A 6,151-nucleotide genomic window follows, 5' to 3' on the forward strand; every position below is an offset into this window, starting at 1 on the left:
TAGCATTTGGGCTCAAACTTAAAGCCAACTTTGTGAGATTGATCTGTTGCCCAGAAGTCTCCTCATACACTTGAAATATATTCTTCACTGCTTCACATGACTCTTTAGTTGCATCAAGAAAGAGAATACTATCGTCAACAAAGAATAAATGATTGACTGATGGAGCTCCATGAGCAATTCGAATCCCACGCAAACTCCCTATCCTTTTAGCATTCTGCAACAGCCTTGAAAAGCCTTCAGCACACATTAAAAATAAGTATGGTGAAAGGGGACACCCTTGTCTTAACCCTCTCTGAGGAACAACATGCCCAAATGGATTACCTTTCTAAAGCACCGAAAAGGTAACTGTTGTTAAGCAATCCATTATCCGTTTGACCCATTCTGAAGCAAATCCCAATCTCAACATTATTGCTTGCAAAAAAGACTACCCTACTCGATCATAGGCCTTAGCCATATCAAGTTTAATGGCCATCTTCGTTTGTTGCCCCATCTTCAAGCCTTTCATAAAATGCATTGTCTCAAAAGCTGCCTTCACATTATCAAGAATTTGACATTGTGGTACAAAAGCACTTTGCGACTCGGAGATAACGGAAGGCAATAAGCACTTGAGTCTATTTGCAAAAGCCTTTGCAATAATTTTGTATAAATCACTGTACACAGACTTATTGGTCGAAATTCAGTCACTCTGGAAGGTGTCTGCACCTTAGGAATTAAGGAGATTAGAGGATGATTAAATTCTTGGACATTACTTTCTCCATTCAATATATGCAAGCACTTGTGCGATACCTCGTCCCTTACAATGTGCCAGTAGCATTGATAAAAAAGAGCCGACATTCCATCATGCCCCGGTGCCTTCATAGGATACATGTGGAATAAAGTAGTCTTCACATCTGCTCTAGTAAAGGGTTGGAGTAATTGGTAATTCATTTGATGTGTCACCTTTGACTCAATCACTTCTAAGGCTCTCTCTATATCCCTGCCACCTGAAGTAGAAAATAAATCATTGAAAAAATTGCAGAACATCGAACCAATAACTTGCTTATCTGTTTGCTAAAAATGATCGTCGTCGTACAACCCTTTTATTGTATTTTTCCGTTCCCTTGTGTTGGCTCTTTCGTGAAAAAAACCTGGTGTTTTTGTCCCCTTCCTTTAACCAAGCAACCTTGGAATGCTGCCGCCACATTACCTCTTCTTTCTTGAGTAAGACAACAATGTCCTTTCTACTTTTTTCTTTAGTAACACTTGATCTTGTCCCATTCGCCCCTGTAAAACCTCCAGTTCCTTATAGGCAGCAGCAAGCTGCTTTTGCACATGCCCAAAAGTTAATTTATTCCATTCTGCCAGTTTCCCTGCACAATTCTTAATTCCCTCCTACATGCCTCCCATAACGTCAGTTGATCCCCAAGCCTCTCGAATAATATCTTCACAACCTTTCTCAAGTGTCCATATTTGTTCAAAATGAAATCTTCTTTTTTTTCTTTGCCTCCACGATGGGGGCTTCATTCAATAATTCGCCAAGTATCAGATAGTGATATGACCCTGATGCTACTAAATGATATGTCAGAATATGACCATAATCCGCACTAATTCTCCCATTAACCACACACATGTCCAACCTTTCCTCCACTATATCCCCACTCGGGAATGTTCTAGCCCAAGTAAAAGGATATCCTTGGTATGGGACACTACACAAGTTGCAATCCACCAAGGCTTGGCAAAAAGAGTTCATTTGATATGTAGGGCGATCTCGCAATCCTTTTTTCTCTGAAGCCATCAAGATTTCATTAAAATCTCCAATGACTAGCCAAGGTCCATAGACTGACTGTGAGAGACGTCGAAGTAATTCCCAAGAAAATCTTCGATTTTGGGTTTCTGGATTCCTATAAAAGCCCATCAAATAGAAACAATAATTATCTGAGGTTTTAACTGATACGTGTATATGACTTGTCGAGTATAATAACAAATTCACCTCCCAACCAGTTGTCCACATCAACAATAAGCCTCCCCCTAACCCCACTCTTCCCACATAAATTCTCCCTGTCATACCACATTGAAATCTTCTTTTCTCCATTTGAGCTTTTGTCATCTGTGTTTCCATAAGGAACACCAGCTCGGGTTTTTCCTCCCTCAAAATACGCTTGAGAGAATGGAACGTCCCAGGGGTCCCGAAACCCTGGACATTCCAACTTAAAATTCTCATTGCTCGTGGTGGGCCAGTCCCACTGGTCCCACCACGTGTTCTATCTCAGCAATTTTAACCTCTTTCTCTATCTTCACTTTTTTTGTTACAAATGTATCTGTAACAGTCTCTTCCTCACATTTTCTTTTTCCCCCCTCCTTTCCCACATTGTTATCCAGCCCACTACCTATATTTTCTCCAATCGGTTTCACCAGTCGTGCTTTGCGCTTCCATCTCCCTTCACCTGCTTTAACCAATTCCTCTCTTCTTGTTTCAGAACCACTGACATTGTCAATTTGCATAAGTGCAGAGTGTTCAACTTTATTTGCCATATCTGCTGATTCCACTTTCTCAGGTTCACTTTTCAATTCATTCTCTGCATCAGCTTGTGCTCCTCCTTGTACAATAGCGTCCTCATTATTTTTTAATGTGCCCAATATCTAATGAAAACAATCTGTCACTGCCTTAACATTGTCTTTCGAAGGGGACCTGACATCACCTTATTGAGTGTCAATCTTATTTATCAGCACAGCTCCATTTCCCTTGCTTTTCATATCACGTCCCCTTCTATTTTTTTGATCACTCAGAATTTTAGGCATGGTAGATGACATATCAGCAACTACTACTTGTGCTGTCTCCCAAGTTGCCTCACGCAACGCTCGTTGAATTTCCTCTTCTTCTGCCTTCCGTCGGCGAGCAGCCTCAGCCAATTTCTCAGCCAATGAATTCCCCTTCACTGATTGTGAATTTATTCCTCCCTTCACTACCCCCCTTTTGGACTTCAATCTGCTTGCCAAAGATGCATTGTCAACTAAATCATCCTCAATTGTAACTGAACCACTAGTACCATGTTCCTTGTGTTTAAAATAATGCCCATGTGGCCCACTTCTAGGCCCCTTATCTCCACATACTCTTGGACAATCTCCTTCTTTATTACCAAAAGATCGTCGACTATTCCTCTCTTCCTCCTGCTTCCTTGGACTGATAGTTCTCCCCCTCCCCACCTCAAACTTCGAATGAAACTAGGAACCATAAGGCTTTTCTTTTACTTCCTTCTCTATGGCACCCACAAATTTGCACTCCTTGATTACATGGCCAATCCTCCCACAAGCATAACAAAAATCAGGTAGTCGTTCATGTTTAAACTCAATCACTGCCTCTAAAGAGTGGTCAAATTGCAACTTCATCACTCTGCGAAGAGGTTTGGTCACATCCAACCGAACCCTAATACGCAAATACCTACCCAAACATTCACCATCTACTCCTTCCATCACATCAATGCATTGCCCCAACCTATTTACAAACTGGCGCCTTGTCGTTACAGTCATTCTATTTAACGGCAGATTGTGCGCTTGAACCCAAAAATCAGCATTCTGAAGAACCATTTTGTTCGGTGCTCTATTACCATATGGTGTTTCTATTAAGACCAAGTGTTTATCAAAATTCCAAGGTCCCCCTCATATCACCATCTCCTTGTCCGGCATAGTTGTGAATGTGAATAAGAAAAGATTATCTCGCAGATCTTTCACACCCACCTCTCTCATCGTACCCCAGGCCCTCAACATGGTTTGTGAAACCTTGATCAGTGAGTATAGTCCCTACCAAATAGAGATGGAGCCGCTCGTTCATTGTTGTCGTATCATCTTATTCAATGTGAAGGCCGTCTTGTTCTTCGCTAGTTGACGACAACACCTTATCAAAAGAACACACCACTTCCTCCACATCTTCCTTCTCTGTCAAAAAATCCATGTTATCCAGTTTCGAAAACCCCCCAATAGGCAGACAAGTAGCCGCCAAGAAACCTAGAAGAAAACTAGGAGAAAAACCCTAACCCTAGGTAGGGAGTAGACTCTCACCCAAAATTCAGGAGAGTGATTCCGGCAACTATGCCCCAAATAGTTAATATTAATTTTGAATTTATAAATCCGCCCCTAATACTATGTACTCTCTCTCTCTCTCTCTCTCTCTCTCTCTCTCTCTCTCTCTCTCTCTCTCTTCCGAGTATTTCCTAGGGTTTCCTCCAACTAAACTTTATTCCTGTATAAATAGCCCCCTCTTCCTCTTCCTCTCACTACTACATTTTACACTTTGCGCGACGAAGAATAAAACGTCGCGCAAAGTCGCATTTAGTCGCCCCAATTTCAGCGCGACAAAAAAGTCGTCGCGCATATTTCGTCGCGCAAAGATCGTGAAGAAAGCCTTTGCGCGACGAGGTACAACCCCTCGTCGCGCAAAAGTGTGCGACGGGTAAACCATCGTTGCACCAACGGTGTGGAGACGAAACAACTGTTCGTCGCAAAAGTATTTGCGCGACGATCAAGTATGCGGCGCACGTATATTTGCGCGACGACGGGAATTGCGCGACGAAATATTATTCGTCGCGCAAAATATGTTCTGGAGACGTATATGTTCGTCGCAGAACAATTCGCGCGATGAGAAAGTTTTCGTCGCACATATAATTGCGCGACGAACAATTATGTCGTCGCCCAAATATTTTGCGCGACGAATAATTTCGTCGCGCAAAACGTGTTTGCGAGACGTATGTGTTCATCGCGCATGAATTAAAAGTGATAAAAAAATTTGATTATTTATTTTTTTTTGTTACATGTTGGTTTGCGCGACGAAATATTTTCCGTCGCGCAAAAATAATATTACAATTTTTTATTTATTTATTTATATTTTTTATTTTAAATAAAATTGGTTTCTTTTTATTGATTAAACAATGAAATTGCAATAAAAATAAATTAGAATAAAATTTTGTTATAAAATAAAATAAAATAAATGTATTACAAATAAAATAAATACACTAATCAAATAATGAATCAAAATCAACCGAGTCGTCGCCAGTATGCGGCTCGGAGGGCGGGGCGTTCACCGGGGCAGTGGTCTGGTGGGGATGCCCGGGATGGACGGGCTCAGAGGTCGGCGCATCAAAATGCGGGACTGGAATGCCGGACTGTGCGAGAGACTGCAGAATGACCGACATCTGGCTCTGAAGAGTGGCCACCTGTGCTGTCAAAGCAGTGACCTGACTGCTTGACTGCGCCGATGAACGAGGTCGAGGTTCCCTCCGCCGGGCATTCCCCATCCCTCGACAATATGTCCCCGGCCTCCTCCCGAGAGTCTGATCCAACGTCTCCGTCAAGATCTGAAATCCAGCATCCTGTGGAGGAGCCACAGACTCGATCAGAGTCTCGAGAGGAAGCTGGGAGGCGGACTCCTGAAGAACAAGCTGGCTCCTCTCCACCATCGTCGTCTGTTGAACATAACATAAAATATAAATTAAAACATGCATATAAATTGAATGCGTAACATAAGAATTAAAATTAAATAATACTTACATGAAGGGACTCGGCCAACTCATTCCCGGGTCGAACATAAACGTCACCAAAGACGTCGATCTCTGGGAACTTGGACCCCTCCTAAATTGAACAAGAGAAGAAAAATATTAGTATGAAAAAAATAAATTAATAAAAATGACATTAAAAATGAAATAAAAATTTTGTGATTATTACCCGACGCCGTGCATCCATCCTATACGAAAAGGGTCTGGAGCCGGAATGGTGGAGAAGGGTCTTCTTCTTCCTATTACCCTTATTCACTTGGGCTTTATTCTGTTATACAAAAAATGAAACGTATTAGTTAAAATATAAAAAATTAAATAATAATGAAATAAAAAAATAAAATAAACATTAATAAGTAATAAGTAATAATTAAACAAATATAATTAAAAAAATACCGCAAATTCGGGCGCTTGAAAATGAGCGCAGAGCCACTCCCAACTATCCTCCCGCCCCTCAAGCTCCTTCGGGCAACCCTCCTGAAGAGCGACTTGCGGATCATCATAGGCCTGAAAATGGTGGTGCAAGTCGCTCTTCCACTGCTTGTACCTCTCAGCGAAGAGTCTGTTGACGTACGTCAACGACTCTTCGTCGAGATCCTCCAAGTTATAGTTCGTCTGCAATCAATTAA

Source organism: Prunus persica, chromosome G4 (assembly GCF_000346465.2).
Source record: "Prunus persica cultivar Lovell chromosome G4, Prunus_persica_NCBIv2, whole genome shotgun sequence".
NCBI lineage: Eukaryota > Viridiplantae > Streptophyta > Magnoliopsida > Rosales > Rosaceae > Prunus > Prunus persica.